This window comes from Anser anser (assembly GCF_964211835.1).
Source record: "Anser anser genome assembly, chromosome: 3".
NCBI lineage: Eukaryota > Metazoa > Chordata > Aves > Anseriformes > Anatidae > Anser > Anser anser.
The window spans coordinates 24,261,556-24,280,862 of NC_139722.1; the positions used below are offsets into that span (position 1 = coordinate 24,261,556).

The window sequence follows — 19,307 nt, forward strand, 5'->3', positions numbered from 1 at the left end:
AATGTTGATAGAGACAAATGAGCTACCTATTTCGCTCAATATAAAACAGAATCTTTCTCTTTCAAAAAAGCAGCCATGCACAAAAATTCAGAAACACAGATAGTTAGTCCTAGACATGATAGCTCCAAAAGAGTTTACAGTTCTATGATAAGATTTTTATTTATTTATTTATTTATTTATTTATTTATCATGCAGTACAATCATGACGTGTTTGCTTCAGTTTTCTTCTTATAGAATGATACTCTACCCTGCTGGCTGTTCCATTTTATTCATTTTGGAAAAATAAAGTTGACTTTAATACATCAATGTATATAGCCTGTTTTGCATGTTTCTTGTTTTGAAAACATTATGGATTAAGGAAACAACCAGCTGAAAACACAAAGGAAATCATTCCAAAGACCGGTTTTTGTTGAAAAGGACAGGGATACTGCTAGAGTCAAACTGACACAGTCAACAGATTTTTCCTAAAGTTGTAAAGTACTGGAAATGTTTTGTTTGTTTGTTTGTTTGTTTGTTTTGTTTTTAACATAGCTGAAATACCTGAACTTTAAACTTCTCTTAAGAGCTAACTTAGAACAGAGTAATACCTAACATCCCATAAAGGTGCTTTAGTCAGCTTTTAGACGTGTTTTTTATTATCTTTATTTTTTCTCACTCGTTTATCCCTCACTTTATCTTTCACTGTCCAACTGAGAATCAGCCATTAGTGGTAAAGAATCTATGCTGATTCTAGTTACCAGACTGCTTATAATAGCTTCCCAACTGGCACCTCATGGAGGGCCATATGCCATTTCAACTGAAGAGGATGGCAACATGCCTACTGACATTATTAGAACTAAAATTAATTTTAGATGTCCAAAACTCAGAAAATCCATTGCTCCAATTGACTAATTTTATTTTTATTTTTTTATTTTTTATTTTTTTCTTCTCAAAATCTGCCATATCTTCCTTCCAGCTTCTTAGAGCTAATTAGAAGGCTACAACTTCTGTGCAGCTGCTAGGTTATTTTCAAGCTGGTGAAGGAGGAATGGTGATGTAACTAGAGCTGCATTTACAAAGAAGAGTCTCATCTCAGAGGAATTCAGGCTCTAAGAAGCATATTGCCTCTCAGAGTCTGCATCTAGGGACCTTTTTTCACCTGCTGGAGTAAGATTAATATGAATTGATACACTGTGATTTGATTTTGATTTTCCTTGTCGTATTACATTCTCCATTTACCCCACTTTGAAACAAAAATGTCATAGACAATGAAATATTCACATTATTGCCAATATCACACACATTATTGCCAATATCACACAGTTAGCACTCCAGTTTGAACATGGTCAGTTGAAACTACATTCTGCTCACATTGGAGAGAGGAAAAAATTTAAACTTAATTTGTTCTTTTAAGATTAAGTTACTTGCATCTGGAAATTGACTGGAAAGATATTCTTATTGTCTTCTATTTAGGACTAATTTTTCATGACATTCCCAATTTTTCATGTCTGTATTAGGCACATAAGAAAGTTCAACGTGCTGGCTTAGGAATCAGAGTCATGACTGGTCTACTGTAATGGAGAATTCTGAAGCTTTAATTTTTATCAAATTCTGATAATTCATCTCTGATTATGGAGCAAGAGCAAGTCAATTCAACTGTGTTGTAGTGCAACACAGTAATTGTGCATTGTCACAGAATCACAGAATTGTAGGGATTGGTAGGGACCTCAAGAGACCATTGGGTCCAACCCCCTGCTAAAGCAGGTTCCTTAGAGCAGGCTGCCCAGGTAGGTGTCCAGACGGGCCTTGAATATCTCCAGAGAAAGAGACTCCACAACCTCCCTGGGCAGCCTGTTCCAGCGCTCCATCACCCTTACCATGAAGAAGTTCTTTTGCATGTTGGTGCGGAACTTCCTGTGCTCAATTTTGTAGCCATTGCCCCTTGTCCTGTCCCCACAAACCACTGAAAAGAGGCTGGCCAAATCCCTCTGTCTCACACACTTAAGATATTTGTAAATGTTAAGAAGATCCCCTCTCAGTCTTCTTTTCTCCAGGCTGAACAGACCCAGGTCTCTCAACCTTTCCTCATAGGGAAGATGCTCCAGGCCCTGTATCATCTTTGTGGCCCTCTGCTGGACTCTTTCCAGGAGATCCCTGTCGTTTTTGTACTGGGAGCTCAGAACTGGACACAGTACTCCAGATGAGACCTGACCAGGGCAGAGTAGAGGGGGAGGATCACCTCTCTTGACCTGCTGGCCATGCTCCTTTTAATGCATGCCAGGATCCCATTGGCCTTCTTGGCCACCAGGGCACACTGCTGGTGCATGGTCAACCTGTCATCCATGAGGACCCCCAGGTCCTTCTCCTCAGAGCTCCTCTCCAGCAGGTCATCCCCCGGCCTGTACTAAAACATGCGTGTCCAATGGCAGAAAACCTTATCAGTCTCCATTACATAGGTATGAAGGAGCAGGCAGAGCTTTTTTATTACATGGTCACAGTCTTCATCCCCCACTGAATCTCTGGGTGCTATTTAGGATTTACATAGAGAACATGACAATTCTTTTAAGTCTTTTCACTTCATTGCTGCACAAAACATGAACCCAATGACAAGAAAATTCATTAAGGTGTGAGGTTTCTAAACAGTACAATGAAGTGCCTATGGGGAAATTCTTAATACTGTCCTGTAACGAGTTTCTGAGCAACACATTAAGAGAGTGAAAATAAGGCAAGAATATCATTGCTTCTCATCCACCATGCTAGTATTTTTCAGACTTATGAAGTGTTGGTATACTATGCTGTAGCTTCAAGTAACAAAAAACAGAAATATTTGCAAACAACACCATTCTTATAGAATTTGGGATATTTGCAAGTTATTTGCTAAGTTACAGAGCAGATATTTGAGCACTACAATTTTATATTCATAGAATTTTACTTTAGTTAATACTATTATGTTTGAAAGCTTTCCATGTATTTGAAACATTTCATGTATAAAACTCTAGTACTGAAATACTTTAACTCCTAGCTTGGCACACAAATGCACTCATGGTGAGGTTAAAACCATTAATAGGATCAAAAAAGTCAGAGGTACTGAGAAGGAAGTTCAATTTTGGCAGCTATATCTGTACTAGCTCAAAATTCTTCTTTCCTTGCAATCACAAGACTATGAAACTATCACCAGGCTGAAACATTAATAAGACACCAAGATTCTAATCAAGATCATTTGTTGTCTGAAGAAAAAAAAAAAGTACTCCAAAAGTGTCTTCTCACTGGCAGAAAGAGGCTTCTCTTAATAACTTCACAGCCCTCAGCATATAAATCTAAAATCTAGGCTTTGGATTTTGGTGATGTGTAGGTGGCTGTGTGTGGGGGTGTCTGCCAACTGAAGTCATAATGTCTATTGTTGCATTATTAGAAAGCTGCCATTAAGTTGATCTGAGTACTGTCATACTTGTGGAGCCCAAGTATAAAATTATATGCTCTCTGATTCCTAAACTTAGATGATTGTGTTAGGAAGAGATCACTAAACCATCAAAAGCTTAAGTATATGGCATTCGGAAAGCCTGATTTTTCCAAACAGGAGGGCTATCGATATACTGTGTCAGAAGTAAGAACAGGTTAAATTGTACTTCCTCCTCTTCTGCATTACTCTGAAAGAGAATGCTTGGAAAAGCTCTTTGTATACTTACAGAAGCTGTAAAATGTTTTAATAGGCATTTATATGTCAGTTGTTTTTCTTATTAAAGAGTGAGCTGTCATTTATAAGGTCCGCTTTTCAACAGAAGCTTTATGCTGAATGTACACCTTTCCATGCTTGTTCTCTGAGCTTAGGAACAGGCTACTAAATGCAGGCATCACGAGCTTTACAACAGTGTAAAGCCAGTTTTCATCAGAATGAACACGTCAGATTGCAATACCTGTAACTGCAATGACTGGACGCTTGCACCCTGGGAGGAAGTCAGTAGCACCACTGACACCATCCTTCACCAGATTCCATCCAACAAATGCAGGACATTTGGATCTGCTACTTCCCATTGTTAACAATGTCTGGACTGTACTAATCAGCTCCAAGCTCAAGGTGGAGCAAGACTGGTCCTTTTTTCATATTACGTTATGATTCTGCAGCCTGAATTCAAGTTGTCCCAGGAGAATTATTCCACTTTTATTATTAAGGAGTTTCTATTATATTCATGTTTCATATAACAGCACTTAGAATAACAGCATTGCTTTATTTATTGGGACAGTGATAGTTTAAATGAATAATTAGTAACTGCTAAAATAATTTTATTAAAGAGTCTATGCATACACAAATGTGGGTAGTGTGCTGTTGGTTCTTTCCCAGCCACTACCATCTATCTGAAGCTGTCTTTTCTTTCCAGTCCTGCCCTTTCACCACCTGCCAACAGCGATTCTGGCAGTAGCATTGTCAGGTATAGGAAGGGACTTCAGTCCTAATGAGGTAATAAGTATTAAGAAAAAAGCAACAAGCCTAAGTAACAAAGAATTTGTTTCTGATTACTACTAACCCCTTGTGACCTGAAAATCCATCCAGCTATACAGTTTAATTATCTGAATTAGTGACTTCCAAAGAAAAAAAAAAATTACATGTTTTTAAGAAGGACTAAGTAGATGACCATCTACTACTTTTACACACACTAAGAAAAGTTGCTAGGACATTGATAAGTGGTTTCACTCTTTTTGTTTTACTAGTTTCCAAAGGACTTAGCCTTATTTGAAAAACTGAAGAAAAGGAAACGAAATATCTTCAAAGAGCAGAAGCATTAACCTCATTCTGACTAAATTACTACTGTATAATTAAATACTGTCTGCTTAAGCCCACTTGTTGAAATAGAGGCCCACTTGTTTAAATAGCTACATTCTTTCCCACTGTATGTCCTAGAAAGCTGTGCACTCTGCTGCTGTGACTAAATAGTTGTTTGTTCCATCCAAAAGATGACTGTATTTCACAAAGCAATTTCAGTATTCATAAATCAAACTGTTATTTCTAGAGTAGTCAACAGTTAATAAATGTAGCTCCTATGTCAAAAGAAACAACTCTTTAGTTGACTCAGAAATTGTTAATACAATGATGAAAAAAGGTATGTGCAAAGAAAACAAGATGCCAGGTTCTCTGCAATGGATTGCACACCAAGATTGCCAGTGGTGCCTGGCAACTGACAGGAGGTGTAGCAGACAAAAAATGGCTGAAAAGAAGATATAGGAATCTGTAGTTGTGATGGCACAATCTTTCTGTGAAACTGCTGTTTTTGCAGCTAGAATAGGTCATAAACACACTCTTTTGGCTTACTTGCTGCTTTTATAATGAAAACTAGGCAACAGAATTTGAACAAGCCTACAGGATTACACTAAATATAGTTAAATGAGATTCTGAATCTCTAGATTAAAAATGTCTTATTTTCCCTTTTTTCAGAGCAACAAAATCTAGACTTTAATTTTCTCATGAAAATTCATGAAGAAATAATTAAAAGCTCATTGGTTCAGAAGACACTGTTGGAAAAATCCTTTTACTGGTACATTCCAGATAGCTGTAATTTTAAACCATGAAAATATGACAATGAAAAACCTGAAGCATGCACAGTGTTCTGAACTGAGTTCTCACCGAGGTCACTCACTGCACATCCATCTAGGGCACCCATCGGAAAAGCCAAAATAATTTACTTCTCAGGAGTGCCTTCATTTTAGAAATCACTTCAGAGCTATGTGCACAACCAGAAGTGAACTACATAGGCCACACGGTCTCTCATTATGTTCAAGAAGTTAATTTGTGTAAATCATTTAAAATATTTATTTGGTTATATATACCCACTATGACTGCCCTTTGGGAATAACAAAGGTTCCCCTTCTCATCAAGCTTTTCTATTGGCATCTGAACAACTATGAAAAGTCTAAAAGCCAACTCAAATTTAACATCCGTCTTGAAAGGAATGGAAGAAATACTCTCTCAGTAAGGACATAACCAAGCTAAAACAGGCTTGTCTGACCATTCTGTACATAAGAGCTCACACAAGACATCAGACTGCATACTGTAAAGCCTCTTCTGCAGATGGAATGCACTTGCTGTGTTAGAAAGCTTACGACAGCAGAAGATTCTGAAGAGGAATGCCATTTAATTTGGCTTATTTCCTTCTCATGCTTGGAGCTTATAGTAGCACACAGAATAAGTTGTACATAATTAAAAGGTATCATGATAAATAGATGAAGAAAATTAATTGTTAAGTAGAAAATGGATCTCTTACTGTCCATTGTTGTTCTTCAAATTTCAGGTTACTCAGTCAAGAGAGATTTCTGAAAGTAACTTTATTCTGATCCTAATTATTTTGCAAAATTAATTCTCTCTTTAAACTCCACCCAGAAGGAATGAGCTCTCAGGCTGTATTTTAAAATGAACTTCACTAGTGCCATTTATGGTCTTCAGGTTAGTAATTTGAATCAGGTCCCTAGTTCAAGATATTATTTCCTATTACTACCATCTTCCCAAATTAAATCATTAAGCATCATGTCAGATATTAACTTACATTAAACACCATATAGCATATATCGAGGCCAGGACTTCTTGATTGCTTTGATAAGTTGAGGGTTTTATTTCAATCACTTTTTCACCTAAGATAAAAATCTCTTGGCATTGTCACCAATAATATAGAAAGATACTAACCAGGGTTTTATTAATATGTAATATTAATGTTTAAGTTTAGTCAATGGTTTTATTATTATTATTTTCTTTTTTTTATACATCAGAATTCTAAATATCAATACTTAGCATCTAAGTAATGTTTTGCATCTTCTAGGTGTCCAGCTATGGACATTACATTTACATTTTTGAAAGTCTCAGTTAATTTTAATGCCTAAATTAGACTTTTGGGTTTTGGAAGCTTAGATTTTGACAAATTCCAACTTTTATTTATTTATTTATTTATTTTTTCCCAGATAAAGGACTATATGCTTAGAACCAGAATGATCATCTTCTAATCAAATTTTTATTGTTTCGTAACAGGGAAATTCTGGATCTCCCTATTGAAACACTTCAATTAGTTAACATACACAAACAATGTGGTACTCACTGTAATCTCATTTTGGGAATGACTGAAGCATTTTAAATAGAAATAATAATGAACTCTGAAACAGAGACATTTAGAAAGTCTATCTAATTTGACAGTGTACAGGGTGATGATTAATTTGGTCCAGTAGTTTCTATTTATTCTGGATATATGCCTGTATATTTGACAGCTGCATTTAGAGGGTGAGGTTAGCTCAGGGAAATTGGGTTAAAAAAGAAAAAAAAAGGAAAAAAAAAGAAAGTATATATAATTGTTCTGAATATATATACATACAAATTCTTACTTTAGAGTATTTCCTTCAGTATTAAAAATAAACAGAATAATTAGAATTTTGGACTGTAAAATAATTTATGCAAAGAAGAAATTACATTTGAGATTAAGATGTAAAAGTTACTTTTGTCCTGACAGGAAATGTACCACAGAAGTTACATGCCCAATCAATAAAACTAACATCATAAACTGTAGATGTAATAGACCTGAATTTATATTTGCAGAGCATACAAGGATGTCCTTCTAAAATAGCCCCCTGCATGGAAAATTTAACAAAGATGTTTATTGAATTATGTTTATTTATTAAATAAAATATTTTTGACAAATGGCTAAGAAACAAAGAAGATGGATACCTGAAGAGATCCTGGGACAGTTTCTCTAATCAAGATGTGAGTGAGTGTAAATGCCACTTCAGAGTATTATTTTCTGGTTTGTCACTTAACTGGCTTTAGTCAAATGCAGGCCTGTCTGCAAATACTGCCAAACAAATGTTAACTTTTGAACTTAAATGAATTTTGTTCTCAAGTGAAGAAATGAAAATGTCAGAAGTCAGGACAAAAAATGTGCTTTTACTGATTTTCTTTGTAATATACATATATATTTTATTTACCTCTCACAGAAATAGAGAGGGTCAAAAAGAACAATTACTAGCCAGCAAGCATAAAGAATGGTGATGCAAGATACCATTCTAGATACCATTCTTTATTTTATGTGTAATTGGACCTACTACTTAAGGATCTAGTAATCAAGCGATTACAGATTAAATGTGTTTGACTGAAAACATTGAGACAAGTTATATGTGAAAAGAATTACAGTATATTTACCTCTGCCATTCTGATTCTGTCATCATTCACAACGCCAAACCACTATTTTCCATGTAACTATTCAAAACTAATTGTATCTTACAGGATAAAATGAAGGCTTAATATATAAAGTTAAGCTACAGCATTTATATTTTTCACTTATAAAATTATGACAGATCTGTTACATTTGCGGTAAAAGATTTCACTTTTTTTTTTCAAAAGATTTCAACTTTTCATATAGCTTCCTACATTTTTACTGACCATTATTTGTACTACATTTTTTTAGTTTAGATTTCAACATGCTTGTCTGTCTTCCCTGTTTCTTCTCTGCCTCTCTTTCTCTGTTTTCCAAATTTATTTATCTATTTATTTATTTTTCCTGAGCTTTACAATGAGCTAAAGTTAAAAAAAAAAAAAAAAGCTGGTCATTTTGCACCTAGCAGGTGCTTATAAGAAGCCATGGAGAGTTCAACAGTAAGATCTGTTACACAAGTACATATTTTAATCCTACTTTTTCCAAGCAAAGATATGCTATTGCAGTGGTCTTTATAATGAATAGGGCAACAAAACTAAAGGGAGAAAGGCACCAGAGCACATCAATATAAAGTAAATAAGTAATTACAAGAACTTTACAAAGAGAAAAAAGTGATAAGGTCTATTGTATTGCCTCTATTTTTAATGGAACCTGTAACAGAAACAGTCTGAGACTATCAGTGTCAGAAACTATTTGTTATTTGCTGACCACGTCAGAACAACTGATGTTGTTTTCAGTGTTGTACCAATGGGAGCGTCCTTCAAAGTATTGTATCTCCAATGGAAGATGGTGAACTTAGTGCTCTGTGCTTCTGTTTAAATCTGCATGCTTGAGGGCACTCATTACATACTAGGAAGCATGGAGCACCTCTTAATAACAGAAACAAATATTTCACTCACCCATTCACTTGCAGCAACGTTACTGGTGTTACAGTAGATGTGTGTCTGCATAAATACTAGACCAATTATATTAAACTCTTGCAATGCTTTAGAAAACTCAGCTTGTGTTTACAGCTGGGACCAGGGTTTCCAAAACATGACTTAGCATGCTAGGGAAGTGACTGTTTCCTTGCACACGGCATTGCTGAGACCTCACCTCAAGTCTTGTGTTCAATTTTGAGCCCTTCACTGTAAGAAGGATATTGAGCTACTCGAGCATGTGCAGAAAAGAGCAACAAAGTCTGTGAAGGAACTGAAAAACAAAAGTTATGAGGCACAACTGAGGGATTTAGAGCTGTTTAGTCGAGAGAAAAGGAGGCTGAGGGGAGACCTCGTCGTTCTCTACAAATACCTGAACAGAGGTTGCAGTGAGGAGTGCCAGTCATTTTCTCAGGTGACAAATGATAGGATGGAGGGAAACTGTCTCAAGTTGCATCAGGGGAGGTTTAGATTGGACTTTAGGAAGAACTTCTTCATGGACAGGGTGGCGAAGCATTGGAACAGGCTGCCCAAGACAGTGGTGGAATCCCCATTCCTGAAGGTATTTAAGAAATGTGTGGATGTGGCATTTAAGAGTCATGCCTCAGTGATAGGACTTAGTAGGTCAGGTTGATGGTTGGGCTTGATGATCTTGAAGATCTTTTCCAACCTAGATAGTTTTATGATTTTATGATTCCTAAAATATAATAAAAAGACAGCTACAAAGTGCGAGAAATTAAGTAATTTCTGGGATGTGTATACAGAATAACAAGATGTGTGCTAAAGTTCCAAGCTAGACTTGAGTTAGCTAGAAATGGAACTGGAAGCAATATATACAAATTCTTGTAGCTGAATACATTACTTCTGCTAAGAGGATCAAAAAAAATGCCAGGCCTCCTAGCTCACAGGATCAAGGTTCTCAAAGACATAGAATGAGTTCCCATTTGGTGTCTCTGTATGATACTGTATTTCAGCAGATCATGGTGTCAGCTTGCTTGTACTCGGCTAGGAAGCTCTTCATAGTGTAAGTATGGGTGACATTGGTAGTAGGGTGATAGTTGGACCAGATGATCTTGGAGGTCTTTTCCAACCTTAATTATTCTATGATTCGGTGATTCTATGACCCGTGCTATTTACATTATTCAGAGACAGAGTGACATATTTAAAACTGTTGTTATATGTTATTTGTTGTATAAGTATCCTCATAAACAAAAGAACTTTTTTTTTTTTTTGTCAGCTACACAATATCAGGGATACCTTTTTTAAAGATTTATATTTGCTGTGCATATATTTTTAAGGGTTACAGACTGAAAATCCCTGAAGGCTCTTTGCAATTTAGACTGTATCAGCTTTTTAAGAAAACAACCTAATATGATTTGTCAGTGAAATGCAGATTTATACACAATTGCAATTGGATGGATGATTTTCTCAATCAGCTGTCAATTAAAGCAGAAAGCAGACAACTGCAAAACCCAATCAGCTTTCTGTAGCCTGATTTATTGGGTTTCTCTTAGCCCATTTTTCATGGAGTTGTGAGATGTAAACTATACTATACTTGATGACAAATCAGAATTTATAATATGGAAATCCAATTAAACATGCACATAAAATTAAAAGTTGGTTCACTTTAAAAGATCTTGGCTTAATCCACAAACAGCTAAAGATATGATTTGATGTGTGACTTCCATTTTGATAACAGTGTTTGATAAATCAGAATGCCAATTATCTAAGAAGAAATTATTGCATTATCAATACAAGCAGTTATGTTTTATAAATATTACTTTCTGTGAGGTAGGATATAACTTCATCTACTGTCTCTGCTGTAGATAAACGAGTGTTTCTTCAAAGTGCTGCAAACATTGCTGTTGGTGAAATTTTAGCTGTGATAAACGCATGATTCTTTTAATTGTAAAAAAATTTTTGCTCTATTTTTGCCACAATGTAAGGAGGTGCTCAAACTGTCACAAATACATAAATTGAAATAAATTACAATTAAAAAAAAATCAGACTGGTGACCTTCCAACTCTTCCAATAACTATAATACAAGCAACACACCCAGTTAATCATCACCAAATTGAAATTATTTCAGTGGAATACTTGTACAGTGTAGGCCTTCTCATCATCTCCATCACACATGCAGGCCTGTTTTCTTTTGCTTCCACTACCCATTCTACCAATGATAAGAGAAATTCTCCCAGCATTATCTTAGCCTTCTCCTGAGTATTTTCTATATTTGCCATTTACCACAGAGCAAAATTTCTTCAGCTGATTGCCAAAGCTAATCTCAATTCTTTTCTTTTTGGTTACTATCCCATTCCTACTCTCCCCTTCCCATCAAATCAATGCCACCACCTAATTTGAGATGCTGCACAACAGTTATCATTTCATTATTTTTGCTAGACTTCTGAGTCTCCTGCTGCCATGCTTTTTTATAATTTTATTTTATTACAGACTATCCCTACTTGTTTTTTGAGGTGTGTCTCATACATCTTGATACTCTTTATTTATGTCAAAGATTAGTTTAGCAAAAGTACTTTCTTATTTAAGCAAATTACAGTGGATCAATTTCAGAAGAAATGTTTTAGTCACACAGAAACATGATATAACGGAAAAAAAAAAAAAAGACATTTACAGTATAGGTTACTTGAAGTTCTCACTTACATAGTGATTTATATGTATAGACATTTTGGAGATATTAAGTAAGGTATATTTGTATATATATATGGCTTAGAAGAAGATTTTTTTCTCTTACTTAGAGACTGAGAAATTAACAATAGTGATTAAAATGGGAACACAGACATTCCTGGTAAACAGTGACCTCACAGACTATTACCTCTTTACATGGGCAAATGCAAGCTATTTAACACAGGCATAACTGAAGTATGTTTTGTGTGCATATGAATTCCTTCTGCTTCTGAAAAGAATATTTATGACTATGCTCCAGGAAATTGCTCTTCTGTAATTTATGAATGTAAAATTACTTTAGCAAATTTACATTTTGTTAATTGATAACATATGTTGTAATTTTATCTTCATAACTATTAAACAGCTTGACAAAAAGCACTTTGCCTCTGTAACCACAGAGTATCAGCAACTGTTTCCACGTATCTTGGAAACACCTCTATTGTCTCTGAACATATATTTTGCATTAGTCATGTTACTTGCTACAGGTTGTATTCCTGTGACTTTTGTTTCCTCTGGAATCACCTCTGGAACAACAAGAAGTCCATTTCAGAGTCATGGAAAGGTTTTGATGTTAGCATGCTGGGACTGAGTCACAAGTTTTATATTGATATTAATGTGCACTAAATTCCTCATGTAATGTGAGTATTGTTGCCTCTAGCAGCACGTAAAAAACATGGTACTTCTAAACTGGCAGGTTCATTAATGATGGCAAGTACTTTAACTCAGTCTATGGTAAGAATAAGACAGAATACCCTTCGTTGGCATATAGGGCTGCATAAGTGGTGAAATTCAGATATTTTCTAGAAATATTTATTTCAAAGCCTTTTAACACTACACTCATAAAATCAAGGAAACTGACAAGTTCTATACACAGTTATCCTGAGGCAGAAAATTTTTGCAGTAATTTCAGGAAGTATTAGACATCTTTATCCAAAAAGATGCTCCTTTTCTATAAAATTGTAGCCTGTGTTATCACAGGGTAAAGCTTTCACTGACTGAAGAGATCCCAGCATGTCCTGAGAAGCATATTCATTTGTACAGTACAAAATGTCTCAGATGTTCAGGAAATAAAGGCATACATCATGACAAAGGTAATACTCAAACACTTTCATGACAATGAAAGATACAAAATATCTTGAAGCCATGAAATATTAGAAAAGCTCGTAAGCGGCAAAGTCCCTCACCCCACTAACACACATTGTTCAGTCCATGGTGCCACTGACATGTAAAACAGCAAAACAGAGGACCACACTTGTAGCCAAGACGCACTGCAAGTGCTTGCCAGTTCTTAGTTCTGGCAAGCCAGACCAATATGGAAGCATAAAGTGTAAGAAAAGTAAGACTCTGGAGAATGAAACACAAAAGACTCCCACTATAGCCAATACTTCACCTGCATAAGTAGACAGGCTAGTTTTCACTTGCGATAATAGAGATTAGATCAATATACTTTTATGGCTAGGGAATAGAGTTTAAATCTTTTACAGCCTGAGGTTTTCATCATATCAGCCAGATAACAGCCTTTTATTTTGTACAGCCTAGAGCTAGAAAACTGAGATTCCTCCTCTTCTGTTATGGCTTATTCACTTTGTTATACAAGGATGCTTATTCAGAACTGCTGTTGACACTAGACTCCACCAAAATGCACGCTGACACTCTTTCGCTCATCCCTATTCACTGTGGAGTCTCCATACCTACAACAAAAGAGCTGTTATTTTTCATATCTACTTTGCTAAATACTATGCTCTTACATAAAGAAAGTGACATCGTTTAGCATTTATAGTATTCTAGTTTGTGTCTATTGTCAAGTTAGCAGTTAATGAAGTTAGCATTGTTAACATTGTTATCAAGTTAACATTCTTACGAAGGAAGAATTGCACCACAAGCCTATCCAAGAAGATTATTCACTATAAACAAAATAAATGGCACAACTTCACATTATTATGGTGCATTCCCAATGATTACCTGTTCCTAAAAAATTCCCTGTTTTCGAAGGCATCTTAACCACCATGAAAAAAAAAAAGGCAGTTAATCTTCTACCTAATATATTTCAATAAAGTTCAAAAGACATTGTGACTGGAGTAGAAACATCTGAAAAAACTGGTAAACTGCATCACGGTGCATCTGACCAAATATGCAATGAATAGCCTTAAATCGATGCAGTAGTATGTGAACCACCGTAGATGCAATACAGCACAAGTGACAAGCAAGAGAGCATAGAGAGGAGTTTATGAAACATGCTGATTATCAAAGATAACAGTACATGCATAAGCTGCATAACTCCCAGGCCCTCTGCAGCTATCCCAAAACAAGGAAGTTGTAAAGAAGAATGTAAGGAGTATAACAATTGTGGTTTTCATTTTGACAGGGGGCACTTTCCATGCAGAAAATAGTTTGCCAATCATTTATTACATAAATTATTTTTATCCTGCTTTTCTTAAAGAAACAGGGAAGTAACACAGTTTAATGATGCCATTTTATCACAGCTGAGAACCTTAGCTATTTTAGAGCCAGCACACGTTAAAATGAACTGTGCATACCTTACAAGGGTTTCCAAATAATACTGGTTTTGAACTGAACCAGTAATAGCGCCAGAAATTTCATTAAAGAATTACACATTTAGTTTCCACATTTTAACACGGAAAGCTTAGAAAAAATATGGCTTATTATATTGTTAAAAAACTGCAACTCATTGTCTGTGCAAGCTATGACAGGAAAACACAATCGTACTGGGGTTCTGCCAGATGTCTGTATGCTGTTCCAAAATCCAAGTGACTTCACAAATTAATAGAATGATAAAATCCAAAGAAGGAGAAAAGTAAATGGGTCATATTTAAAGAAGAAAAGCCAGAGGCAGCTGATGATCTATGTCTATTTCCTTACCGTGGTTCAACCAAAAATGATCAGGAGCAGTCACTGGGCAACTAATTTACAAAAGCTCTATGTACACAGAAAGAGTCCAAAAAAAGAAGAGATGAAAAAGAGGATGATTAATCATTTATTAAACAGAATCAAAACTTCATCCACACAAAGGACCTGTAGGCAAACACAGTGATTATAAAAAAAATAAGCATAAGAGAGAAAATCCTGGTTCTGCTAAATATAAGGAGGCTCTCTATTCAGTAATATAAACATGAGCATTTAGAACCACTTAAGTTGCACTGCCATATCCAAAGCAGCTCGCAGATATGGCAGAGGAAGAAAAGGAAACCTTCACCTTTCTTGAGCAGAACGTGGAAGCCAGGTGGAATACCCCCGGGGTATTTCAAACATCACTAGCTGCCTATGTTTATAAAACTGAATCAGAGAATGAAGGTAAAATGATGGTATCATCTGTATTTTGCATAATTGTTACAGCTTTCTAAGAAAAAGACCTTCATTTTAGGCAATCTATGCTTCAGAGTAAAACTTCAGTGTCATCAACAAGTGTCTTAACTGTAAAGACAACATGTCAGGGGTAAGAGTCTGGGTCTTAGACATCTAGGCTGCATCTGTATTGTTAAACTAAATGTATCCAGGAACAATTCTGAGCCGTCTGTATACGGAACAACTGCATCTACTTGAGGAAAATGTCAGTCTTCAAAGCAGGGTAAGAGTAACCAAACTGCCTGCTGGGAGTATCTCCTAAAACATTCTGGCTTCCAAACCATACCTAGGAATTCCCTGGGAAAGATCTGGTTACCAAAAAGCAAAAGCTAACCATAGACAATTTTGAAAAGTACAGACTACTGAATGCCAGGGCCCAAGAATATTCCTAGATATTATTTATTTTGGTATAGCTGTAACCTAAAAATACACACAAGCCACAATTTTGGTGAATGTAACAGGACTGGTCCAAAGACTTTTTGGTGATTGTTCATTCATGTGTGACAGTAATCTGCCTTAACATACCTACCCAGCACCAAGAGCATGCAGCGAGAAAAATGCAGCATGAAATTGCGAATAGCACAGTGAGCCATATAAAGGAAAATCACCTACACAGTCTCTGTGTGCCTCTTTGCCTCACTAACCCTCACGATGGGATTTATACCATGAACATAACCCAGACAAACAGTATTATTCCACATCTAGTTTCATGCAAGAATTGAGATTTTGACTGCATTTCTGTGCTCACAGAAATATATTATGATATAGTATTTGCTCAATTCCTTGCAGATAGTATTGTCATGTGCAATTGTTACAAAAAAAAAAAATAAAGAAGAAAACCTTGTTACACATGGATACATGCATTTGCAAAAGAATATGAGGAAATATCACAAGGATTTAACCAATTATAATGAAAATGTTAACACGAAGACTAGAAACACAAGAACACTACTTTATCTTCACCAAAAATTCTGGGTTTCTGGAATATAAGGGCGTGCCCTTGAGGGGCACTAACATTCCTCCTCCTGCTAACATTCTGTTTCAAGAACAAAGACTTGTTTTTTCTGAATTTCTGATTCATGATTATTCATGTGATGACACAACATGCAGTTGAAAGATCATTGTTTTTGCCATTGTTATTTTTTTCAAAAACTATATTCCAACAAAATGATCTGGTTTTGAAAAATAAATTTGTGTTTAAAAAATAAATTTAACGTTGACTAAAAAGTACAGAACATCTGAATTTGAATTTTTGGTTGTGCCTAGATATTCTTAGATGCTCATGTGCAAAAACAATGTAAATATACACAGCACAGTGGAAACACACAGAAAAAGAACAGCAAATAATGTAAGTAGTTGAAATGAGGAAGGAAAATCTAAATGACAAGAGTACGGCTCATAATTAGCAGATCAATTTGTTATAGTGATTAGACTTATTAGATAATATATATGCTTACAAAGTGTATTTAGAGAATATTTTATACTTCCAAAAGCTGTTTAAACATTGACTAAAGGATTCTCAAAGGACTGATAAAATGTAGGTAGGCAATATGCTTATTATAAGAAAAAGCAAAATGACAGTTAAGACTCAGAGAGTTGGTTTAGCTGATTTTCCACTGCAAGAAAGCTAAGAATTATGGTTTGGTCTGGGTTACTGAATGACATGTGGGGGACAGTATGACAACACATACAGGCCCAAGTGACTCCTGAAACCTTCCCTTAGCTCCTAGGAGGGTTGGATCCATGGGCTTCATCTCCAGGAAGAAAGGCAGCCAGCTCAATGTCTCACTAGGCCTCCATGGCTTCCAAGGGTGCCTGAAGAAGGAATGCCAGTAGGCTTACTGCCAAAGAATTAGACAGGGCCAAGATTTAACTGGGTTTACTCATTCAGCTCAGCTTTCCTCAAGAGATTTCCTCAGATTCTTATTTGTGTTCAGCTGTGACAGAGCACCTAAGTTCAGCTGAAAGGGCAGGCTGTTAATGCGTGTCCTCGGCCAACTGGCAGGAGCATCTTTTGTTTCTCAGAGAATAAGCATAATCGCTTCTACAAAGCACTAAGTATACCAGATCTTGAACCTCACAAGTAAGAACCGGTTTTCTAAACATGAGTCACTCAAGGGGAAGTCAAATAAGCAGCCTGGCTGAATGATCAGAAAGCTGAGTGACACAAACTCAGCAAGCCTTTAAGAAAAGTAGCATTACAATTATGAACACTGAAATGTTTATTGCATGTTTATTCATCTCATACAGAAGTAAAATAAACATACTTAAAAAAAAAAGAGAGAGAAATTACCTACATGTTGGTAATTCTGAAGGTAATTTCCAATAGGTATTGGTATTTTATTTCCTTTCTTCTAGGTGGCTATGTGAGCATACAGCTCTTGAAGCCAGTTTGATGTGTTCAGCCACAACCCCACCAACCCATAAACCAATGAGGCTGTTTTCAGTCAGAATGTTAGGGCACATATATAAGAAATAAATATTTGGGATCACAGAGCAGGAGAAAATTTCACAGGCCCATAGCCACAAATGGTTTCTTGGGAAAAGAAATGCAGTGATGACCTTGCTCATTAAAAATAAGTTTTAAAAAATCATTAGTAATTTGGCAGTTTCTGCTTGTTAGAACTCTTAGCCTCCAGTTCACTAGATAGGTGAAGATAGCACACTTCAAAGCAAACATGCTTGGTTGCAAGATTATTTAATGCTTAAAACATAACAGCTGCCTCTGGATGTAAGAAAATTAGGAGAAAAGATCCCAGGCCAGTCCCACTGTTGGTAGTGACTTCAGCATGACAGCTACTGGAGTGGCTCTCACCCTTGTTTCAAGAATGTCTTAGTGCAGTCTTATATGATAAAGTTATGTCCCTCCCCAAACTAATTTTGAGGGACTGTAAAGTAATGGTTTTTGAAGGGAAAAAAAAACCCAAACCCTTAGAGGTATCTTAGCAGTATCAATAAACACTGTATAAAAATCTTTCATTATAAATTACCGCTATTCAAAACAATGAGAAGGTTGCTGCTGTAAACACACTTTGTACCAATTCCACACCATGTAATTATCTCTCACAATGTAGTCACTAACAGCAGGAATTAAAAACTGGCATTACAAACTGAATGTCTGCTTTTGGAGATAGAAAGAATCCCTTGTAAACAAAGATCAGCAATATATTCCAGATAACACACTATGTCTTGTAACAGAATAGCAATGCCACAAAATATGCTTTTCTTTTAAAGATCTTAAAGCTTTTTTGGCTATGATCTTCTTCCAAGGAAGAATTTCCAAAGAGGGTTTTGAGATATGTTTACACAACAGCCGTATGTTCACAATACACTTAAGAAAATTCAACAAACTTATCTGTCAAGGAAATATTTTGTCTATTCCCTGCCAAAGACACTAATTCCTGACAAAGCTCAAGTTAACAACAACAGGAAAAAATAAAAATAAAAAAAAATAAAAAGAGAGAAAGAGAGAGAAAGAGAGAAAAAGAAAGAAAGAGAGAGAGAGAGAGAGAAAGAGAGAGAGAGAGAGAAAGAGAGACAGAGAGAGGAAGGAAGGAAGGAGGGAAGGAGGGAAGGAAGGGGAAAAAAGGCAGAAAAGACATTAAAGAGAGAAAAGTATTCGGAAAAAAAAAATTAACCACATACACATAAATGTATATGTAAAATGAGTTATGTATCTGTGTAGGTGTCTGCACAAAGTGAATTATGTGGGGCAGTTAGAATTGGACAATACTACAAGCATTTAAATAGATGCTGAAAAAGTCAATTTTTCACAGTAACTCAGTAGCTTGGCAACACCAGCAGAAATGTAAGAAGGATTTACATTTCAGGAGCTGCATGATTTTATGCCTTCATTCCTTGAATTCAACATTAATGCAGCATCTATCTATTTTCTCTGTGACTCCTAGTTCAAATTTCCTGATACTCTTAGCTGTTGCAGAGTTGGACTTGCATGAGAAGTTTACACAAAGCCAGAATATTCCCCAATTTCTATCTTGCTAAAAAATAAAAAATTAAAAAAAAATAATACTAAGCTGTCAATAACTGCATGACAAGGTACAAGCAGGTACTTACCCTTATCTTTACAGACAAGAAAGGATGAAATTCCATCCTAAGAACCCAGAACTCTGATTGCTATTCCTTAGGTTCAGGTTGATTGTGAGACATTTGCAGTGCCATCTAA

The 19,307-nt window shown here is 35.8% G+C and overlaps 1 protein-coding gene and 1 long non-coding RNA gene across 13 annotated transcripts in view; both read right to left on the bottom strand.

Annotated features, from left to right (window-relative positions):
* The window catches only part of CSMD1 (CUB and Sushi multiple domains 1), a 1,157,973-nt gene that overhangs the window by 1,018,429 nt on the left and 120,237 nt on the right, over positions 1 to 19,307 (bottom strand). The window lies entirely within an intron of this gene.
* LOC310896119 lies at positions 6,711 to 19,192 on the bottom strand. The gene is made up of 2 exons (XR_014581189.1): positions 9,450 to 19,192; positions 6,711 to 9,350 (listed from the first exon to the last, which is right to left on the bottom strand). It is a non-coding gene; the product is annotated as an uncharacterized lncRNA (long non-coding RNA).